At 53.2% G+C, this 22,500-nt stretch overlaps 5 non-coding genes across 5 annotated transcripts; all 5 read left to right on the forward strand.

The window, feature by feature from the left end:
- Nucleotides 1-477: 477 nt before the first annotated feature.
- Nucleotides 478-560, forward strand: TRNAL-UAG (transfer RNA leucine (anticodon UAG)). The gene has a single exon. It is a non-coding gene; the product is annotated as a tRNA-Leu (tRNA).
- A 907-nt stretch (nucleotides 561-1,467) lies between these two features.
- On the forward strand, nucleotides 1,468-1,550 carry TRNAL-AAG (transfer RNA leucine (anticodon AAG)). Its single transcript has one exon. It is a non-coding gene; the product is annotated as a tRNA-Leu (tRNA).
- A 1,024-nt stretch (nucleotides 1,551-2,574) lies between these two features.
- TRNAL-UAG (transfer RNA leucine (anticodon UAG)) lies at nucleotides 2,575-2,657 on the forward strand. The gene has a single exon. It is a non-coding gene; the product is annotated as a tRNA-Leu (tRNA).
- Nucleotides 2,658-3,564: 907 nt separating this feature from the next.
- On the forward strand, nucleotides 3,565-3,647 carry TRNAL-AAG (transfer RNA leucine (anticodon AAG)). The gene has a single exon. It is a non-coding gene; the product is annotated as a tRNA-Leu (tRNA).
- A 1,023-nt stretch (nucleotides 3,648-4,670) lies between these two features.
- Nucleotides 4,671-4,753, forward strand: TRNAL-UAG (transfer RNA leucine (anticodon UAG)). The gene has a single exon. It is a non-coding gene; the product is annotated as a tRNA-Leu (tRNA).
- The last annotated feature ends 17,747 nt before the right edge of the window (nucleotides 4,754-22,500 follow it).

Here is a 22,500-nt window from a genome sequence, read left to right on the forward strand (position 1 = left end):
AGCCAGTGAGGGGGAGTCCCAGGCCAGGGGCTAGAGAGCAAAAGACTGCATGTGCTCAGACGTTCCCTGCTACGGACATTTGATCTGAAACAAGGTCTGCTCTCTTGTATCCAGCAAGGATCTAGAAATCCTGCATGAATCTGCAAGGCACAATGACAGCATACATTTGCATAATATGCCCCACCTTCTGCCTTCCTACTTCCTGTGCAGTAGTTGTTTGTGTAGAGAGAGAGGTCGCATGCAAGGTAATTTTGTGAGTAGGATACAGGACCCTAAATAGCTGGTGAGAGGTATGAGGTATTCTAAAAGCATAAAAATTGTACACCTGTGAAATGAAATGCTTTCACATGTGATCTTCTGTGTTTATTGTCCTGTGCATAAAGTTGCACCTTGTGTTTGAAGGTTTAAATTATTTCAGGCTTGCATGGAGGCAGAAATTTCTGAGTGACTTTTATACATTTCTTAAGACTCTGCACTGTCAGGATGGCCGAGTGGTCTAAGGCGCTGTGTTTAGGCTGCAGTCTCCTCTGGAGGCGTGGGTTCGAATCCCACTTCTGACATGACTTTTGGAGATGTAATCTCCTTTTTCAGGTTAACATCTGATGGAAGTTGCATCTGTTGGTCTTCACCTGGGATGTGATTCCGTCCTCATCTAGTCAAGAGAGCTGGGGTTTCTCATATATTTTGGTTGTATAAAGTCTTGCTGACAAAGTGCAGTCCTTACTATATGAGCATAGGACCCATGTAAGAGCTCATCTGGAAGAGTCATGCTCTTGTATGCCCTGGCCAGACAGGCCATGCAAATATGGAAGAATGCCTAGCATCTGGTAGACAGTTGGACTCCAGCACACTTACGGCAATTTCCTCAGGGCAGTGATCAGGGGCTGCTTAGATTTGCGTATTCCACCCTATGTTGTGACATTGAAATTCCTTGTTGAATTTGCTTTAGCTAGCCAAGAGGTGGCTGTTGACTCAATTTCAAAGCAGCTTTGGGCCGTTCAAGTGGCTAGTTAATAGCACTTTCTCTTTGTACGCCTTAAAGGTCTAAAGAGTTCTTCATAGGTACTGCTCTCTATGGATTGTTCAAAGATCTGTTGGAAGTACTTATAATTGGATAAATAAATTGAGGGCATGCCTTTTCGGTACCCCACTTGCATGGCTGTCTGGCCTGTGGAAGGTTCCACAAATGCAAGTCAGGATGGCCGAGTTGCCTAAGGCGCTGCGTTCAGGTCGCAGTCTCTTCTGGCGGCGTGGGTTCAAATCCCACTTCTGACAATTGTGTGTTTACTCTACTTTTTTCTTGAGAGAGAAAAAATCTGATCATTTCCCTCACATGGGCTTATATGGTTGTCTACTTGGAAAAGTGCAGTGAGTTTTTTTCTTGCTCTAGCCACTCATGGCCTAAGATGTGTGCTTTTTTTGATTCACAATATCTTTTTTTCTCTGTAGATGATCAAGCAACATGTGGTCAGGATGGCCGAGTGGTCTAAGGCGCTGCGTTAAGGCCGCAGTCTCTCCTGGAGGCGTGGGTTCGAATCCCACTTCTGACAAAACTTTAAGTCCATTTTGTCTCTGAGTTCTTTTAGAATCTCAGCTAAAAATTGGCAGTGCATATAATATCTGAATAAGTAACAAACTTCAGTTTCAACTGCAAATTAATTTGCCCAATTCTGTCTTCAAGCTCGTATAATATTCTTCTAGCACTCGTGGTGTTTTATGTGTTTTTTGGGGGGTGCTTAAAAAGTCCCTTTTATTAATGAAATGGGTTACATTCAGTCTTGTGATATTTTTGGTTTCCAATAAGTAGATTGTTAATTTTATGTAACCTCATTTTCTAATGCTCCATTCAAGAGATGTTTCCACTATGAAATGCAGAGCAAGGGGAAAGAGCACAAGTGATAGAGCGAGTGAGTGAGAAGGGGTGTTGAGGAAGGAGAGAATGAAACAAAGACAGAGTGAGTGAACGGCAGGTAGGCCTAGAAGAGGAGACTAGAAGTGAAGGCGACATACTTTTCCCTGCTTTTGACCTCCCACCCATCCCAAACCGACCACAAACGTACCATCTATGCAACGTTGGTATGCAGAAATTCACGCCTCAGCCAGTGAGGGGGAGTCCCAGGCCAGGGGCTAGAGAGCAAAAGACTGCATGTGCTCAGACGTTCCCTGCTACGGACATTTGATCTGAAACAAGGTCTGCTCTCTTGTATCCAGCAAGGATCTAGAAATCCTGCATGAATCTGCAAGGCACAATGACAGCATACATTTGCATAATATGCCCCACCTTCTGCCTTCCTACTTCCTGTGCAGTAGTTGCTTGTGTAGAGAGAGAGGTCGCAGGCAAGGTAATTTTGTGAGTAGGATACAGGACCCTAAATAGCTGGTGAGAGGTATGAGGTATTCTAAAAGCATAAAAATTGTACACCTGTGAAATGAAATACTTTCACATGTGATCTTCTGTGTTTATTGTCCTGTGCATAAAGTTGCACCTTGTGTTTGAAGGTTTAAATTATTTCAGGCTTGCATGGAGGCAGAAATTTCTGAGTGACTTTTATACATTTCTTAAGACTCTGCACTGTCAGGATGGCCGAGTGGTCTAAGGCGCTGTGTTTAGGCCGCAGTCTCCTCTGGAGGCGTGGGTTTGAATCCCACTTCTGACATGACTTTTGGAGATATAACCTCCTTTATCAGGTTAACATCTGATGGAAGTTGCATCTGTTGGTCTTCATCTGGGACGTGATTCCGTCCTCATCTAGTCAAGCGAGCTGGGGTTTCTCATATGTTTCGGTTGTATAAAGTCTTGCTGACAAAGTGCAGTCCTTACTATATGAGCATAGGACCCATGTAAGAGCTCATCTGGAAGAGTCATGCTCTTGTATGCCCTGGCCAGACAGGCCATGCAAATATGGAAGAATGCCTAGCATCTGGTAGACAGTTGGACTCCAGCACACTTACAGCAATTTCCTCAAGGCTGTGATCAGGGGCTGCTTAGATTTGCGTATTCCACCCTATGTTGTGACATCGAAATTCCTTGTTGAATTTGCTTTAGCTAGCCAAGAGGTGGCTGTTGACTCAATTTCAAAGCAGCTTTGGGCCGTTCAAGTGGCTGGTAAATAGCACTTTCTCTTTGTACGCCTTAAAGGTCTAAAGAGTTCTTCATAGGTCCTGCTCTCTATGGATTGTTCAAAGATCTGTTGGAAGTACTTATAATAGGATAAATAAATTGAGGGCATGCCTTTTCGGTACCCCACTTGCATGGCTGTCTGGCCTGTGGAAGGTACCACAAATGCAAGTCAGGATTGCCGAGTGGTCTAAGGCGCTGTGTTCAGATCGCAGTCTCTCCTGGAGGCGTGGGTTCAAATCGAACTTCTGACAATCGTGTATTTACTCTACTTTTTTGTTGAGAGAGAAAAAATCAGATCATTTCCCTCACATGGGCTTATATGGTTGTCTACTTGGAAAAGTGCAGTGAGTTTTTTTCTTGCTCTAGCCACTCATGGCCTAAGATGTGTGCTTTTTTTGATTCACAATATCTTTTTTTCTCTGTAGATGATCAAGCAACATGTGGTCAGGATGGCCGAGTGGTCTAAGGCGCTGCGTTAAGGCCGCAGTCTCTCCTGGAGGCGTGGGTTCGAATCCCACTTCTGACAAAACTTTAAGTCCATTTTGTCTCTGAGTTCTTTTAGAATCTCAGCTAAAAATTGGCAGTGCATATAATATCTGAATAAGTAACAAACTTCAGTTTCAACTGCAAATGAATTTGCCCAATTCTGTCTTCAAACTCGTATATTATTCTTCTAGCACTCGTGGTGTTTTATGTGTTTTTGGGGGGTGCTTAAAAAGTCCCTTTTATTAAAGAAATGGGTTACATTCAGTCTTGTGATATTTTTGGTTTCCAATAAGTAGATTGTTAATTTTATGTAACCTCATTTTCTAATGCTCCATTCAAGAGATGTTTCCACTATGAAATGCAGAGCAAGGGGAAAGAGCACAAGTGATAGAGCGAGTGAGTGAGAAGGGATGTTGAGGAAGGAGAGAATGAAACAAAGACAGAGTGAGTGAACGGCAGGTAGGCCTAGAAGAGGAGACTAGAAGTGAAGGCGACATACTTTTCCCTGCTTTTGACCTCCCACCCATCCCAAACCGACCACAAACGTACCATCTATGCAACGTTGGTATGCAGAAATTCACGCCTCAGCCAGTGAGGGTGAGTCCCAGGCCAGGGGCTAGAGAGCAAAAGACTGCATGTGCTCAGACGTTCCCTGCTAGGGACAGTTGATCTGAAACAAGGTCTGCTCTCTTGTATCCAGCAAGGATCTAGAAATCCTGCATGAATCTGCAAGGCACATTGACAGCATACATTTGCATAATCTGCCTCACCTTCTGCCTTCCTACTTCATGCGCAGTAGTTGTTTGTGTAGAGAGAGAGGTCGCAGGCAAGGTAATTTTGTGAGTAAGATACAGGACCCTAAATAGCTGGTGAGAGGTATAAGGTATTCTAAAACCATAAAAATAGTACACCTGTGAAATGAAATGCTTTCACATGTGATCTTCTGTGTTTATTGTCCTGTGCATAAAGTTGCACCTTGTGTTTGAAGGTTTAAATTATTTCAAGCTCGCATGGAGGCAGAAATTTCTGAGTGACTTTTATACATTTCTTAAGATTCTGCACTGTCAGGGTGGCCGAGTGGTCTAAGGCGCTGTGTTTAGGCCGCAGTCTCCTCTGGAGGCGTGGGTTCGAATCCCACTTCTGACATGACTTTTGGAGATATAACCTCCTTTATCAGGTTAACATCTGATGGAAGTTGCATCTGTTGGTCTTCATCTGGGACGTGATTCCGTCCTCATCTAGTCAAGCGAGCTGGGGTTTCTCATATGTTTCGGTTGTATAAAGTCTTGCTGACAAAGTGCAGTCCTTACTATATGAGCATAGGACCCATGTAAGAGCTCATCTGGAAGAGTCATGCTCTTGTATGCCCTGGCCAGACAGGCAATGCAAATATGGAAGAATGCCTAGCATCTGGTAGACAGTTGGACTCCAGCACACTTACAGCAATTTCCTCAGGGCTGTGATCAGGGGCTGCTTAGATTTGCGTATTCCACCCTATGTTGTGACATCGAAATTCCTTGTTGAATTTGCTTTAGCTAGCCAAGAGGTGGCTGTTGACTCAATTTCAAAGCAGCTTTGGGCCGTTCGAGTGGCTGGTAAATAGCACTTTCTCTTTGTACGCCTTAAAGGTCTAAAGAGTTCTTCATAGGTCCTGCTCTCTATGGATTGTTCAAAGATCTGTTGGAAGTACTTATAATAGGATAAATAAATTGAGGGCATGCCTTTTCGGTACCCCACTTGCATGGCTGTCTGGCCTGTGGAAGGTACCACAAATGCAAGTCAGGATTGCCGAGTGGTCTAAGGCGCTGTGTTCAGATCGCAGTCTCTCCTGGAGGCGTGGGTTCAAATCGAACTTCTGACAATCGTGTATTTACTCTACTTTTTTGTTGAGAGAGAAAAAATCAGATCATTTCCCTCACATGGGCTTATATGGTTGTCTACTTGGAAAAGTGCAGTGAGTTTTTTTCTTGCTCTAGCCACTCATGGCCTAAGATGTGTGCTTTTTTTGATTCACAATATCTTTTTCTCTCTGTAGATGAACATGCAATATGTGGTCAGGATGGCTGAGTGGTCTAAGGTGCTGTGTTAAAACCGCAGTCTCTCCTGGAAGCGAGGGTTCGAGTACCACTTCTGACAAAACATTAAGTCCATTTTGTCTCTGAGTTCTTTTAGAATCTCAGCTAAAAATTGGCAGTGCATATAATATCTGAATAAGTAACAAACTTCAGTTTCAACTGCAAATGAATTTGCCCAATTCTGTCTTCAAACTCGTATATTATTCTTCTAGCACTCGTGGTGTTTTATGTGTTTTTGGGGGGTGCTTAAAAAGTCCCTTTTATTAAAGAAATGGGTTACATTCAGTCTTGTGATATTTTTGGTTTCCAATAAGTAGATTGTTAATTGTATTTAACCTCATTTTCTAATGCTCCATTCAAGAGATGTTTCCACTATGAAATGCAGAACAAGGGGAAAGAGCACAACTGATAGAGGGAGTGAGTGAGAAGGGGTGTTGAGGAAGGAGAGAATGAAACAAAGACAGAGTGAGTGAACGGCAGGTAGGCCTAGAAGAGGAGACTAGAAGTGAAGGCAACATGCTTTTCCCTGCTTTTGACCTCCCACCCATCCCAAACCGACCACAAACGTACCCTCTATGCAACGTTGGTATGCAGAAATTCACGCCTCAGCCAGTGAGGGTGAGTCCCAGGCCAGGGGCTAGAGAGCAAAAGACTGCATGTGCTCAGACGTTCCCTGCTAGGGACAGTTGATCTGAAACAAGGTCTGCTCTCTTGTATCCAGCAAGGATCTAGAAATCCTGCATGAATCTGCAAGGCACATTGACAGCATACATTTGCATAATCTGCCTCACCTTCTGCCTTCCTACTTCATGCGCAGTAGTTGTTTGTGTAGAGAGAGAGGTCGCAGGCAAGGTAATTTTGTGAGTAAGATACAGGACCCTAAATAGCTGGTGAGAGGTATAAGGTATTCTAAAACCATAAAAATAGTACACCTGTGAAATGAAATGCTTTCACATGTGATCTTCTGTGTTTATTGTCCTGTGCATAAAGTTGCACCTTGTGTTTGAAGGTTTAAATTATTTCAAGCTCGCATGGAGGCAGAAATTTCTGAGTGACTTTTATACATTTCTTAAGATTCTGCACTGTCAGGGTGGCCGAGTGGTCTAAGGTGCTGTGTTTAGGCTGCAGTCTCCTCTGGAGATGTGGGTTCGAATCACACTTCTGACATGACTTTTGGAGATATAACCTCCTTTATCAGGTTAACATCTGATGGAAGTTGCATCTGTTGGTCTTCATCTGGGACGTGATTCCGTCCTCATCTAGTCAAGAGAGCTGGGGTTTCTCATATGTTTCGGTTGTATAAAGTCTTGCTGACAAAGTGCAGTCCTTACTATGGGGTAAATTAGGATGGCGGATGGTCTTTCCCGTCGCAGGCAGGCAGGCAGGCAGGCAGGCAGGCAGGCAGGCAGGCAGGCAGGCAGGCAGGCAGGCAGGCAGGCAGGCAGGCAGGCAGGCAGGCAGGCAGGCAGGCAGGCAGGCAGGCAGGCAGGCAGGCAGGCAGGCAGGCAGGCAGGCAGGCAGGCAGGCAGGCAGGCAGGCAGGCAGGCAGGCAGGCAGGCAGGCAGGCAGGCAGGCAGGCAGGCAGGCAGGCAGGCAGGCAGGCAGGCAGGCAGGCAGGCAGGCAGGCAGGCAGGCAGGCAGGCAGGCAGGCAGGCAGGCAGGCAGGCAGGCAGGCAGGCAGGCAGGCAGGCAGGCAGGCAGGCACTGCTGGGCACAGCCAAACCTGGGGCCTAAAAACCCCAAACCTGACCTGTCCCTCCAGTAAGCCAAACAGAGGGACTCAGCCTCCAGCTTTAGGTAGCCAGAGGTTGACCCTGAGAGCTCATAGCAACTCAGTACTGGAAAGAAAGGCCCATATGGTGGATAGTGATTGGAGGAAGCTGAGCCCAACAGTAGTGGAGTCTCACTTCAGTGCTCCATTCCCACACCAGCCTTTTACTTTGCCAAAGCACCCCACAGGTAGTGATTCCCTATGGTGGAGACCCTCAGATACCCTTAGGGTGAGGGATTGCTTGGTGGACCATGATACAGGGGGTAACCATGCCAGTGCATGTACCACCTCATATGGCCACTCAGGCAATATAGGCTTACCTGGACAAGGATAGCCTTATCTCCTTTCGTTGGGGGGGGGGGGGTTGTGTAGGAAGGTAGATACCTGACTATGGTTACCCCCAACTTTTTTCCTGGTGTTTTGCTGGTTTTCCGACTTAGTTGACCTGGCGCCCTGCTATTCAGGACCCCAGGCCCATTGCTCTCTCTGTAAAATGGATTCCATGTACCCTAGGTACATATCTAATTGGTACTGGGCCACCTTATCAGACCCTGTAACTCAGGGCATAGGTGTACCCAGGGCCTACCAGGAGCTGCAGCATGTATTGTGCCACCCCTGGATGGCCACCTAAATCTGACACAACTGGCTGCACGACAGCTGGGGCAAGGTGGTGTAATCACCCCTTGCTGTAGATATAGTATACCTATATCTAACCCTAAAATGGACACACAGATTCCTATCAGTCACTCCTATGGCAGGCCTTAACAATCCTGAAGGCAGAGTGCTTGGAGTCGTGTGAGATGGTGCTCTGGCATGAGCTGAGCCTGTCTGCAGCTTGCGGAACCAAGTCCAAATAGCTGTTCCATGATAACGCATACCATATACTCTTAAGTGCATTATAATCCTCGCGGTTATTTGCTAACTCTGGTATTGCTTTATCAAAACATGTCGAGTAAGGTGTCATACGAATTGGAATACTAACCCCTCGCCAATTCTCGCGACGGGGTTAGCATTCCACCCTTCTAGAGGGACACGACATGGTAGTAACTGTGAACCCCGGTTAAAGTTAACTGAAGCCTCATGTTAGAAACGGGACCCTGGCTGGCCAAGACTCGCGTCGAGGTCAGTCAGGGATCACCATTCCCAAAGTCAGGGCAAGGGAGTTACACGCCAAGATAACCCCTACTCGCCCTCTAGGTAACGTGGAGCGAGCAGTCAAGGCTAAACTTGGAGGCGATGTAAGTTAAGTATTTGCGCACGCACCCCAGCAACAACAACCAAAGGCCCACCACAAAGGAAACTCCACACAAGGTTATGTAAAAATAGCCTTTGTATTATAATAAATATACATCAGATAAAACACACATCTTGTTACACTGTGCCAACAGGCACGGGCGGAATTTACAAGGGATATTTGTACAGGACAGGGCCACTTGGACCACTGTCAAGGGTATCAGCACTTTTAGAAATAACACTTTCAGAAAGTAAAATCAGTGTAGCACACAATATAAAAGTAGAGCATACAACCAGTAATCACTGGTAACAGGACCTCTCTAGCACCACCTGTACTAGGGAGAAAACAACCACCTACATGTCACAATACCTATAGGGGTGCAAGGATAAAACACATGATGTATTAACATTCAGAGGTGTACAAACAGTAACAATTGCGCCAAACTCACAAGTTACCACCTGTGACTGTCCCGGTGTCCCAATGTCAGGGCCTAAACGTGGCAGTTGCCCACAAAGTGCTGGGCAACTGGAGCAGGGAAAGTTAGGACAACGTTGGAGCCTCTCTGGGCTCAAGGAACCACCACTGTGGCACTGGTGAACCTCTCTCAGGCTCTTAAACAAATAAGGGTGCTGCTGAGCCTCTCAGGGCTCCAGCAACAAAAGGTGCAGCCTCGCTGGGCTGTGGGGTCCCTCGCTTTGGGGACCCGGAGCAAAGACAAATGCCCTGCAAGAGCCTCTCTGGGCTCGTCAACAATGCAGGCTGGAGCCTCTCTCAGGCTCGTCAGGCAAGGGTGCCGGCAATCGAGCCTCGCAAGGCTCGCCAGCAGGAAATGCCCCCAGAACCTCTCTCAGGCTCTAAACACGAGGGCGCGAGGTCGCGCTGCCGAGGGGGCAGGGGGGGGGAGGGCGGACACCGACAATGTGTCCCGGCGCCCCTCCCTCCAGACCGGCCACACTCACCGGCTGGTCTCCAGCGGAGGCGGGTCTCTCCCGCTGGTCTCGGGGCTCTCCTCTCCACTCGGGGAGCCTCGGGGATCCGGCCGGCAGCTTCTCCCTTCCCGGCTCGGCTGAGAAGGCGGGACTTCCGGTCGGCCTTTCCTGGGCCGCGCTAGGATTGGGCGGACCCCCAACCACTTCCGGGTCGCCGCGGGCAGCGCGGCGGCTCGCTTCGTAGGCAGGCAGGCGGGCTCCTATGATCCGAGGAGTGGGCTCCCTCGTGGATCAACAACACAACGGACCTGGGCACAATAAAAGCGGCAATGGGCGGGGTGGCACCCGCGCCGCCAACTCGCCACACGGGGCAGTCAGATGCCGGGTGGGCACCGGCTGTGCACACCCAGCGCTAGCAGCGCTAGTAACGAAGGGCAGGTGCTCCCAAGCGCCTCCAGGACAGAATACAGCGCTCACAGCGCTATGGCCAAAATCCAGCACTTTCCAAGCGCTAGGCAGGCGATTTCAGCGCTCCCAGCGCTGAAGGGCAGAGAGCAGCGCTCTCAGGCTGCAGGCAAAGAATCCTCAGTGCTCCCCAGCACTGGAGGACAGGACAGGGCTCCAGCAGGGGCTGGAGGCAGGCAGGGGGCAAGGCTGGGCCAGAGCCAGCACACTGGGTCTCCAGGCAGGGAGACTCCCCAAGTGGCGGTCCTCCTGGCCCCAGCAGCAGCAAAAGCCCCCCCTGGCAGGATCCAAGAGTAGAACATTTTCAGTGGGGACACAGCCCCTTCTTATACTGACAAATCCTTTGTTTCAGGGTGCAGGGTGGGGGGAAAACCAGTCGCAGCTGGTTCTGGAGCACTCTTGATGGCCCAACCACCTATTTCTTTCACTGGGGAGGCTAGGGTCGTTAGACACACCACAGGGGGGCGGAGCCAGCATTGTGTGGGGAAAACCCAGCCCATCCAGGACACAGGTACACTCCTCCCACACATCACTCATGCTAATCTCCCACTCACCACCGGGCAAACCCATCTAGACTTCCTGGAGCCTGGCATGCCAGCCAGCTCCAGCCAATCATGCTCCAGCACCCTCACAGCACATGCACACATATCTCAATGTCCAGAAGTAGCACTTCCCTTCTAGACACAAACATGCCGCAGACACCATCTTGCAGCATTCACTCTCACGAGTTTACACATACTAAACTCGAGCCTGTACTCCCCACGCATCAGGAACTACCAGGGACACACACATTCCCCATGCATTCCTATGGGAGGGCAGGCCAGCCATACTACACGCACGCACTTTCACTCTGGGACTCAGGGGAAAGTGCGCAGAGACCCAAAAATCACTGACACAGGGTCACACATAAGGCAAAAAGTCTAGGGGTGAACCTGCCCTAAGGGCCAAATCCAACACCTCAGCTCCACAAAATGGATGCTGCCACCACAGACACGAGTCTGACCCCCTGCAGCTGGGAGTCCTTCCAGCGAGGGGAGCCTGGACAAAGGGTTTCCTGTCCGGGGTGGTGCTAGCACCATCCCAGACAGGGTTTTGTGTATCCTGGGTAGGCAGGGCTTTTCAGGAAGGTGACTGCAAGTGGCACCCCGGTGCTCACTGTGCATAAGCCGGCTAGAACCAGTTCCAGGGGCACACAGCCCCTGAGCTGGGGACAGCCCAACAGGGGAGAGGGGTGTAACCACCCCCCTTCCTGGTCCCACCCCTAGGGCTGGACCTAGCCGCGTACCCACCCCTTTCTTCAGAATAAAGGCAGGAGCGGGGACCCTTCCAAATTAGATCATCTTTGGAATCAAGACACGACTTTCTACGAAAGGACTTCAAGATTTCTTCTTCAAGATTCTCCCTTGTGACTAAGGAGTAGTCACCCTGCATCAAGCGGGCACCATCAAGAACACTGCGGTCTGCTGCAAGTCCTTCCTCCGGAATCTGACTGCCCAGCTCGACGAGAACCGGCTTCCCTGGCACCTCTGACCTCTACCCATCTCTACAGCAAAGCTGAGAACCGCGGGTGCGACGAGACCTCGAGGGACCGGCCATCTTCAAGACTGCACGACTTCTTTCCAGCACGACCGCCGAGGGATCCTCTGGTGAGTGCTTTGGGGTCCGAGAAGCCCCGACCCTGAGCAGCTCCAGCACCGAAGTTCAGCCTCCCAGCATCTCCACGATCTGCGTGGGGCCCTTCTGCTCTTTGCTGCTACTAGCCCGCTGGCTTGTGGCCTTCCTAACAACGCCCGACGACATCACCACTGCTGGTCTGGTCCACTCCAGACGCCATTTTGAGTCCACCGCGTGGGCTTGAATTTGCCAAGGCTTTGTTGCCCAATCCTGGGTCCAGCGACGCCGACAGCTTCATCCATCGTGGGACAGCTCGCTCCTCCATCCTGGTCGCCGACAACGCCTCCTGGTCCGTGAGATCTGCAGAGCACAGCGTCGCCCACTCACCTAGTCGAAGTGACTACCATCCGGTGCCCTCCTGGTGCCACCTGACTACTGGCTAGTAGTCACGAACTTGGTCCCCTCTGCTTTCAGGTGTCTTCCATCTTCCAGATCCAGGCTTGGATCACTCCGAACTCTCTTCACTGGTCGCCTGCCAGCATCTTTTCTTCAGGCTCCTGGTTCGTCAACGAAGAATCCCGACGTCTTTTCAGACCTATGCAGCCGCAGCCCCTGGGCTAGGTAACTTCGACATTTCGGTGCCCCAGCATAGCCTCACTATCCAAGGGTCCAGATCCACTTTCGTTTTCTCCCTACCAGGTCGGGTTCGCCCGAGAACACTAACTTTGTCTTTACTAGCTACCATAGACTTTGTCCCGCTTCCCGCGTGAGAGTGCACACTCTGCACCCGAGTCCCCTAGGTCTCCTAGAAGTAATCTAAAGATTCTATAGTCAAGTCCTAGCGATTCCAAAGCCTATTAGTACTGTACTTACCTGCTAGTAATTTCGCATTCCACTTTTAGTGTATATGGTTTTTCGTGCCCCTCGGGCATTTGTGTAAGTTGTGCTAACTTAAGTATTTTCGTAAGAGTTTTGTGTTGTGCTTAGTACCCTGTCCTCATAAAGAGTACAGGGCTGTTGTGACTTAAATAAATAACTGTTTATTTTCATAACACTTGTATGGTGTCCTTTCACTTGGTGTTCAAGGGGTATATGTGATGGTATAACAGCTGGCTTAACACGCCTCAAGAGTCTTTAGCCTTAGACTGCTCGTATCCACGCTACTAGGATAGCTGGTCCATAAGGTTGACTTACAACCAATCATCAATAAGGGTTGTCTGGACTGATACATAGTGATCACTAGAATAGTGAGCACTGCATATCAGGCCAACTTCTCACACTGTGCTCTCAGGGTCAGCCTCTGGCTACCTAAAGCTGGAGGCTGAGTCCCTCTGTTTGGCTTACTGGAGGGACAGGTCAGGTTTGGGGTTTTTAGGCCCCATGTTTGGCTGTGCCCAACAGTGTCCAGCTGTGGGAGGTCCCTAACTTCTTTTAAGGAGGATCCCTCAGGAGTTTGTTTTATTTTCACTTGGCTAGGGCTACTAGCTTCAGTGATCCTAATCTGCTGATTGGGAAGGACTTTTGGACAGGGGGCCCTTTGGGGTCCACCACTGGCCTCCCTGACCTCTACAGCCCTGGGCTGACTGAGGCAGGATAGAGAGGGGCAGGTTACCTGCTCCAGACTGGGTCCCACCTTGGAAGGGTCCACTGACATCAGGGGTTCTGTCAGGCTGGGCCTGACTACCTCTGGGGCAGTTCCTTCACAAGGGGTAGAGTCGGTTCCCTGAGGAGGCTGGCTCTCCCCTTGTGTCTGGGAGGGGGAAGACTTTTCTTCCTCCTCAATGCTCTCAGTTTGGGTGGAGTGATCCATTGTTTCAGGCTTCACAACCCCACTATCTGTTTGAGTAGAGGCTGAGACCATTACAGCCGTACCAACCTTTTCAGGAAGGCACTCAGTTTGTGTTTGGGCTGTGACTGTCACAGCTCTCCTATCCTGTTCTGGAAAGTCTGTCTGAGCCTGGGCAGTGGCTACCACTGCCCTTCCAACCTTTTCAGGGAGGAATGGTGCTTGGACTGGGGCTGTAGCTATTACTGCCCCACTAACCTTTCTGGGTAGGCCTATCATCCTGGAGTGGGTTTCTTGCTCCACCTCAGCCCATGCTGAGAGTTCCAGGTCATTCCCCAGTAAGCAATCTACAGGTAGGTTGTCTGTCACTGCCATTCTCATGGGCCCTGTGACATTACCCCAGCTGAGCTCGACTACTGCCATGGGATGCCTTCTTTTCACTCCATGAACGTCTGTCACCTGATAAATGAAACCAGGGGTCAGTTGGGCAGAGGGGACCAGATGGTCAATCACCATGGTGATGCTGGCCCCTGTGTCTCTGTATGCCTCAACTTTCTGACCATTGATAAGGGGCTCTTGTCTATACTTCCTCAAAATATGGGAACCAGTAGTGAAGTTGGCAAACCCCATGCCAGTCTCACAGACAAGAGTTGTGTTAGGGGACCTGGCTAGGCCATGGGCCACCTGGTTTCCCAAAATAATGCCCACCACATTCTTGGGGGCACTCCCACCACCTGGGGGATTACCACTAGTGGTAACAGGAGGTCTGGGAGTAGTACCTGTGGGTATATTCTCCTTATTGTTACTGGCCTTGGGGCAACTGCTGTCACTTTTATAATGGCCTACCTGTCTGCAGGTATGACAATAAGGTTTCTTTTGGGTGTTGGGAGAAGTCTGGGACCCACCCTTTTCAGAGGATTTTTGGGGCCCTGTGGTTTGATCAGAAGATTTATTCCCACCCTTCTCTTGAGGCTTGGTTGATTCCTTCTTTTGGTCACCACCCTGGTTCTTAGGCCTGACCCTGGTTCTGACCCATTTGTCTGCCCTCTTACCCAATTCTTGTGGAGAGGTCAGATCAGAGTCTACCAGGTGCTGGTGTAATAACTGGTTCTGACAATTACTTAAGATTTGCTCTCTCATAATTAGATTGTACAATCCTTTGAAATCAGTAACCTTACTTCCCAGTAGCCAGCCTTCAAAAGCCTTAGTGGCACAATCAACAAAGTCAGTCCAATCCTGAGACTGAGTTTTCTGGGTGTCTCTGAAGATCAACCTGTACTGTTCAGTGGTTAAACCAAACCCATCAATCAGTGTATTTTTCAGGACTTGGTAATTGTTAGCATCCTCAGCTCTAGTAGTGAGGAGCTTATCTCTACCTTTGCCTTCAAAGGAGAGCCACAAGATAGCTGCCCACTGACTCTGGGGGACACACTGTACAGTGCAGGCCCTCTCCAAAGCAGTCATCCATTTGTGGATGTCATCCCCTTGTGTAAAGGGGGCACTATCTTACTCAGGTGTCTAGTGTCTAAACTCCTGTCCTTATCTCTAGGTATAATGCTGCCACCAGTGGGCTCTAGCCCAACAATTTCTGCTCTCTTGCAAGGGCAAGTCTCTCTTTGGCCAGGGCAAGTTCTTCCCTTTCAATCCTCAGATTGACTTCCCTCATCTTAGCTTCATGCTCTCTTCTCTGAGGGGATGTCATCCCTCTGTGAGAAGAGGCCTGAGAGCCATTGGTTCGAATGGATCTGTTAGAGCCTCTGGATAGAGACCTAACTCGTCCATTCCCAATGTTAAGCCCACCTGAGAGTGGCCCTAGGGGTCCCCTAGTTCCCTTCTCATGTCTGCTTAAGTTGGTCCTGGTGAGTCTACTGACTTCTACCTGACCCTTGTCTGCCTCATCTCCTGACAACTCCTCATCCTCCTCCTCAACTTCACTGCCTGTTCCATTGAGGTGGAGGTCAGGGTCCCCAGGGGTTCCCTCTAAGGGGGGCATCTTCCCATCTGGATTAGAAGGGCCAACATTCTCAGCTCTTCTGGCATCATAAGTCTCTAAGAGACCTATCAGGAAGGGAATGGTAGGGTTAGAACCCTGTTTTAGTTTCCTGGAGGTACACACTTGTCTCATCTCCTGGAAGCTAAGAGCTGCATATCTGGAAGGGACCTGTAGAGGGTCCTCAACCACAAGAGGGGTCTCTGAAGACTCTCCGTGGTTAGACATGCTTTTAGTGGGGTGTAAGTGATGCACCTACCTACACTATTTGTTTGTCTACTGATCCCTTGCTAAGAGTTGTAGTCAGGGTGTGCTAGGCCCTGTTGAACTACAACAGCTGGTTCAGTAGAACTCAGAGTATTCTAAGCTAAGTTATATGTACCTGGGTACTTATGTGATCTTTCAAATGATATTCTTAGGATACGTGTGGTAAAACAACAGCAAGCTCAAATCCCAACCGCTGCTCACCAATGTGAGAAGTTGGCCTGATATGCAGTGCTCACTATTCTAGTGATCACTATGTATCAGTCCAGACAACCCTTATTGATGATTGGTTGTAAGTCAACCTTATGGACCAGCTATCCTAGTAGCGTGGATACGAGCAGTCTAAGGCTAAAGAATCTTGAGGCGTGTTAAGCCAGCTGTTATACCATCACATATACCCCTTGAACACCAAGTGAAAGGACACCACACAAGTGTTATGAAAATAAACAGTTATTTATTTAGATCACAACAGCCCTGTACTCTTTATGAGGACAGGGTACTAAGCACACAACAAAACTCTTACGAAAATACTTAAGTTAGCACAATTTACACAAATGCCCGAGGGGCACGAAAGACCATATACTATGAAAGTGGAATGCGAAATTACTAGCAGGTAAGTACAGTACTAATAGGCTTTGGAATCGCTAGGACTTGACTATAGAACCTTCAGATTACTTACAGGAGGCCTAGGGGACTCGTGTGCAGAGTGTGCACTCTCACGCGGGATGCGGGACAAAGTCTATGGTAGCTAGTAAAGACAAAGTTAGTGTTCTCGGGCGAACCCGACCTAGTAGGAGGAAAACGAAAGTGGATTCTGACCCTTGGATAGTGAGGCTATGCTGGGGCACCGAAATGCCGAAGTTACCTAGCCCAGGGGTGCAGCTGCATATGTCTCAAAAGAGGTCGGGAATCCTCGTTGACGGACCAGGAGCCTGAAGAAAAGGAGTTGCTGGCAGGCGACCAGTGAAGAAAGTTCGATGGATCCAAGCCTGGATCGAAGATGGATGACACCTGAAAGCAGAGGGGACCAAGTTCGTGACCACTAGCCAGTAATCAGGTGGCACCAGGAGGGCACCGGATGGTAGTCACCTCGACTAGGTGAGTGGGCGACGCTGTGCTCTGCAGATCTCATGGACCAGGAGGCGTTGTCGGTGACCAGGATGGAGGAGCAGGCTGTCCCACGATGGTTGAAGCTGTCGGCGTCGCTGGACCCAGGATTGGGCAACAAAGCCTTGGCAAATTCAAGCACACGCGATGGACTCAAAACGGCGTCTGGAGTGGACCAGGAGGGTCCGGGGTGCTCCTCTCTTGGAAGGGAGCAAGGGCCAGCCTGGAGCAACCAGACCAGCAGTCGTGATGTCGTCGGGCGTCGTTCAGAAGGCCACAAGCCAACGGGCTAGTAGCCAAACAAAGCGGTGAGCAGCAAAAAGCAGAAGGGCCCCACGCAGATCGTGGAGATGCTGGGAGGCTGAACTTCGGTGCTGGAGCTGCTCAGGGTCGGGGCTTCTCGGACCCCAAAGCACTCACCAGAGGATCCCTCGGCGGTCGTGCTGGAAAGAAGTCGTGCAGTCTTGAAGATGGCCGGTCCCTCGAGGTCTCGTCGCACCCACGGTTCTCAGCTTGGCTGTAGAGGTGGGTAGAGGTCAGAGGTGCCGGTTCTCGTCGAGCTGGGCAGTCGGATTCCGGAGGAAGGACTTGCAGCAGACCGCAGTGTTCTTAAGATGGTGCCTGCGGATGCAGGGTGACTACTCCTTAGTCACAAGGGAGAATCTTGAAGAAGAAATCTTGAAGTCCTTTCGTAGAAAGTCGTGTCTTGATTCCAAAGATGATCTAATTTGGAAGGGCGCCCGCTCCTAACTTTATACTAGTAAAAGGGGCTGGCACGCGACTAGGTCCTGCCCATGGGTGGGACCAGGAAGGGGGGTGGTTACACCCCTCTCCCATGCCGGACTTTCCCCAGGCCAGGGACTGGTGTGCCCCTGGAACTGGTTCTAGACGGCCTATGCATAGTGAGCACCGGGGTGCCACTTGCAGTCACCTTCCTCTAAAGCCCTGCCTACCCAGGATACACAAAACCCTGTCTGGGATGGTGCTAGCACCGCCCCTGACAGGAAACCCTTTGTCCAAGCACTCCTCGCAGGAAGGACTCCCAGCAGCAGGAGGTCAGACTTGTGTCTGTGGTGGCAGCATCCATTTTGTGGAGCTGAGGCTTGAGTTAGCTTTAACCGGGGTTCACAGTTACATACATGTCGTGTCCCTCTAGAAGGGTGGAATGCTAAACCCGTCGCCAGAATTGGCAAGGGGTTAGCATTCCAATTCGTATGACACCTTACTCGACATGTTTTGATAATGCTATACCAAAGTTAGCATATGACCGCGAGGTACATAATGCACTTAAGAGTATATGGTATAGCGTTATCATGGAACAGCTATTAGGACTTGGTTCCGCAAGCTGCAGGCGGGCTCAGCTCATGCCAGAGCACCATCTCACATAATTCCAAGCCCTCTGCCTTCAGGATTGATAAGGCCTGCCATAGGAGTGACTGATAGGAATACATGTGTCCATTTTAGGGTTAGATATAGGTATACTATACCTAAAGCAAAGGGTGATTACACCACCATGCCCCAGCTGTCGTGCAGCCAGTTGTGTCAGATTTAGATGGCCAGCCAGGGGTGGCATAATACATGCTGCAGCCCCTGGTAGGCCCTGGGCACACCTATGCCCCGAGTTACAGGGTCTGATAAGGTGGCCCAGTACCAATCAGATATGTACCTAAGGTACATGGAATCCATTTTACAGAGAGAGCAGTAGGCCTGGGGTCCTGATTGGCAGGGTCCCAGGCCAACTATGTCAAAAACCAGCTAAAACACAGGGCAAAAAGTTGGGGGCAACCATACTCAGGATCTACCTTCCTACAACGGGCTCCATGGGTCTCGGGCAGATTCCCCCGGGCATCCGGGGTACCCACCTCCAGGCCGACGGCATGTCAAAGTACCCAGGACGGGCTCTACGGGTCCCGGGCATTCCTCCCCCAGGTCGTCCGGGCCCTAGAGCTCCGGTGGTCCAACCTGCGCCAGAGGCCCAGCCAAGGTCCAAGAGCCCTGCCGTGCGTGGGCAGGCAGTCAGGAACCCTACTGCGAAGGCTTGGGATGGATGGGGAGCTGGGAGTCCTTTCGATCCCGGCCATCTGGTCGCACGTTTCCGCTCGGCCATCTGGTCGCACGCAATGCTTTCCAATGGGGCGACCAGATGGCCGGGCTTCCCTGGAAGTCCCGATGAGGTGCCATTTGCCTCCCCGATCCCAGCAAGGTCTCCAGAGGGTCGGGTACTTTCGCGCCTTGGGTCCCCTCTGTCCCCTCGAGTGCACGGATTACAAGAAAGGGGGTAATTTTCCTCCGGATTATTAGGGACAGGGTACGCCTGGACACTTCTCGCGGGCTGGCAGTTCTCTGCCCGGGGGACCAGATGAGATACGCCTGGGCAACACCTCCCCCGGGCGTCCGGGGCTCCATTCTCCGGGCCAACGGCATGGCTCAATGCCCAGGACGGGCTCCACGTGTCCCGGACAGACCTCCCCCGGGCGTCTGGGGCACCCATCTCCAGGAGGCCAACGGGATGGCAAAGTACCCGGAAAGGGCTCCAGGGGTCCTGGGCAGCCCTCCCCCAGGCGTCCGGGGCTCCCACCTCCAGGCCGACGGCGTGTCAAACTGCCCAGGACGGGCTCCATGGGTCCCAGACAGACCTCCCCCGGGCGTCCTGGGCACCCATCTCCAGGAGGCCAACGGGATGGCAAAGTACCCAGGAAGGGCTCCACGGGTCCCGGGCAGCCCACCCCCGGGCGTCCGGGGCTCCCAACTACAGGCCGACGGCATGTCACACTGCCCAGGACGGGCTCCATGGGCCCCGTACAGACCTCCCCCGGGCGTATGGGGCACCCATCTCCAGGAGGCCAACGGGAATGGCAGAGTACCCGGGAAGGGCTCCATGGGTCCACCTACAGGACGACGGCATGTCACACTGCCCAGGACGGGCTCCATGGGCCCCGGACAGTCCTCCCCCGGGCATCCGGGGCACCCATCTCCAGGAGGCCAACGGGATGGCAGAGTACCCGGGAAGGGCTCCATGGGTCCCGGGCAGCCCTCCCCCGGGCGTCCGGGGCACCCATCTCCATGAGGCCAACGGCATTGGCAAAGTACCCGGGAAGGGCTCCACGGGTACCGGGCAGCCCTCCCCAGGGCGCCCGGGGCACCCTCCTCCAGGCCGACGGCATGTCAAAGTGTCCAGGACGGGTTCCATGGGTCCCGGGCGTCCGGGGCTCCCACCTCCAGGCCGACGGCATGTCAAAGTGCCCAGGACGGGATGCACGGGTACCGGGCCCTGTCTCCCAGCACCCATCTCCATGAGGCCAACGGCATCGGCAAAGTACCCAGGAAGGGCTCCACGTGTCCCGGACAGGCCTCCCCCGGGCGCCCGGGGCACCCTCCTCCAGGCCGACGGCATGTCAAAGTGTCCAGGACGGGTTCCATGGGTCCCGGGCGTCCGGGGCTCCCACCTCCAGGCCGACGGCATGTCAAAGTGCCCAGGACGGGATGCACGGGTACCGGGCCGTCCTCCCCCGGGAGTCCTGGGCTCCCATCTCCAGGCCAACGGCATGGCTCAATGCCCAGGATGGGCTCCATGGGTCCCGAGCAGGCCTCCCCCGGGCGTCCGGGGCACCCATCTCCATGAGGCCAACGGCATTGGCAAAGTACCCGGGAAGGGCTCCACGGGTCCCGGGCAGGCCTCCCCCGGGCGTCCAGGGCACCCACCTCCAGGCCAACGGCATGTCAAAGTGCCTAGGACGAGCTCCATGGGTCCCGGGCAGCCCGCCCCCGGGCGTTCGGGGCACCCATCTCCAGGAGGCCAATGGCCTTGCAAAGTACCCGGGAAGGGCTCCACGGGTACCGGGCAGTCCTCCCCGCCGGGCATCCGGGGGCTCCCTTCTCCAGGCCAATGGCATGGCTCAATGCCCAGGACGGGCTCCATGTGTCCCGGACAGACCTCCCCCGGGCGTCCGGGGCACCCATCTCCAGGCCAACGGCATGGCTCTATGCCCAGGACGGGCTCCATGGGTCAGGGGAGGCGTCCCATGCGCCTCCGGGCTTGGGAGCCCCGGCTGGGTCCAGGGGCCCGGCCGGGCCCCGGGTCGGGTGCTCCGGCCCTGGTCCCTGTCTCCCAGCCTGCCGCACTGCCAAGGGCCCGGGAAGGGGTTTCCCATGTGCCCGGGGAGCCTCCCCTTGCTTGGCTGGGTTCAGGAGCAGTGGCTAGGGCCCCTGAGGGCCCGGGGAGGGCGTCCTCCCCACCCCGGGCTCTGTCCTTGGTCCTGCTGCGTGGCAGGGTGCCCTGGACGGGGTCCGGAGGGACCGGGGAGGCGTCCCATGCGCCTCCGGGCTTGGGAGCCCCGGCTGGGTCCAGGGGCCCGGCCGGGCCCCGGGTCGGGTGCTCCGGCCCTGGTCCCTGTCTCCCAGCCTGCCGCACTGCCAAGGGCCCGGGAAGGGGTTTCCCATGTGCCCGGGGAGCCTCCCCTTGCTTGGCTGGGTTCAGGAGCAGTGGCTAGGGCCCCTGAGGGCCCGGGGAGGGCGTCCTCCCCACCCCGGGCTCTGTCCTTGGTCCTGCTGCGTGGCAGGGTGCCCTGGACGGGGTCCGGAGGGACCGGGGAGGCGTCCCATGCGCCTCCGGGCTTGGGAGCCCCGGCTGGGTCCAGGGGCCCGGCCGGGCCCCGGGTCGGGTGCTCCGGCCCTGGTCCCTGTCTCCCAGCCTGCCGCACTGCCAAGGGCCCGGGAAGGGGTTCCGATGTGCCCGGGGAGCCTCCCCTTGCTTGGCTGGGTTCAGGAGCAGTGGCTAGGGCCCCTGAGGGCCCGGGGAGGGCGTCCTCCCCACCCCGGGCTCTGTCCTGGGTCCTGCCGCGGGGCAGGGCGCCAGGGACGGGGTCCGGCGGGCCCGGGGAGGCTTCCCCTGCGCCTCCGGGCCCCGGCTGGGTCCAGGGGCCCGGTCGGGGCCCCGGGTCGGGCGCTCCGGCCCTGGGCCCCGTCCCCCGGGCTGCCGCTCCACCCAGGGCCCAGGACAGGGGTCCATCGGTACCTTGCAGGCCTCCCCTGCTTGTCAAGGTGTAAGCGGGCCCCGGGTCGGAGGGCCAGCTGGCCCCTGGCAGCTTCCATGGCTGTGGCCCGGCTGGGGCCCCGGGCCTCCAGCCCGCCATGCCCCGGGCACCCGCTCCCTCCTTCGTCGGGGCACGGGGCGACCAGATGGCATCCCTTTCGTGCCCGGCCATCTGGTCGCCCGGATCCCCTCAGCCATCTGGTCGCCCGTATCCCCTCGGCCATCTGGTCTCCCCTATCCCCTCGGCCATCTGGTCGCCCGGATCGCCTCGGCCATCTGGTCGCCCGCAATGCTTTCCAATGGGGGTGACCAGATGGCCGAACTTCCCTGGAAGTCCCAATGAGGTGCCATTTGCCTCCCGGATCCCAGCGAGGGCTCCAGGAGGTCGGGTACTTTCGCGCCTTGGGTCCCCTCTGTCACCTCAAGTGCACGGATTACAAGAAAGGGGGGTAATTTTCCTCCGGATTACTAGGGAGAGGGTCAGTCAGACCTCCGTGTGGTCTTGCGATTCTGAATCAGGGGAAGGCTGATCGCCAGCCCGACGGCATGGCTCGGGGCCGCCCCGGCGGCTGACGTGCAGGTGGAGCGACCCTCCCTCGTTGCCAGGTACCCCGGTTTGACCTGGT

This window comes from Lissotriton vulgaris, chromosome 8 (assembly GCF_964263255.1).
Source record: "Lissotriton vulgaris chromosome 8, aLisVul1.2, whole genome shotgun sequence".
NCBI lineage: Eukaryota > Metazoa > Chordata > Amphibia > Caudata > Salamandridae > Lissotriton > Lissotriton vulgaris.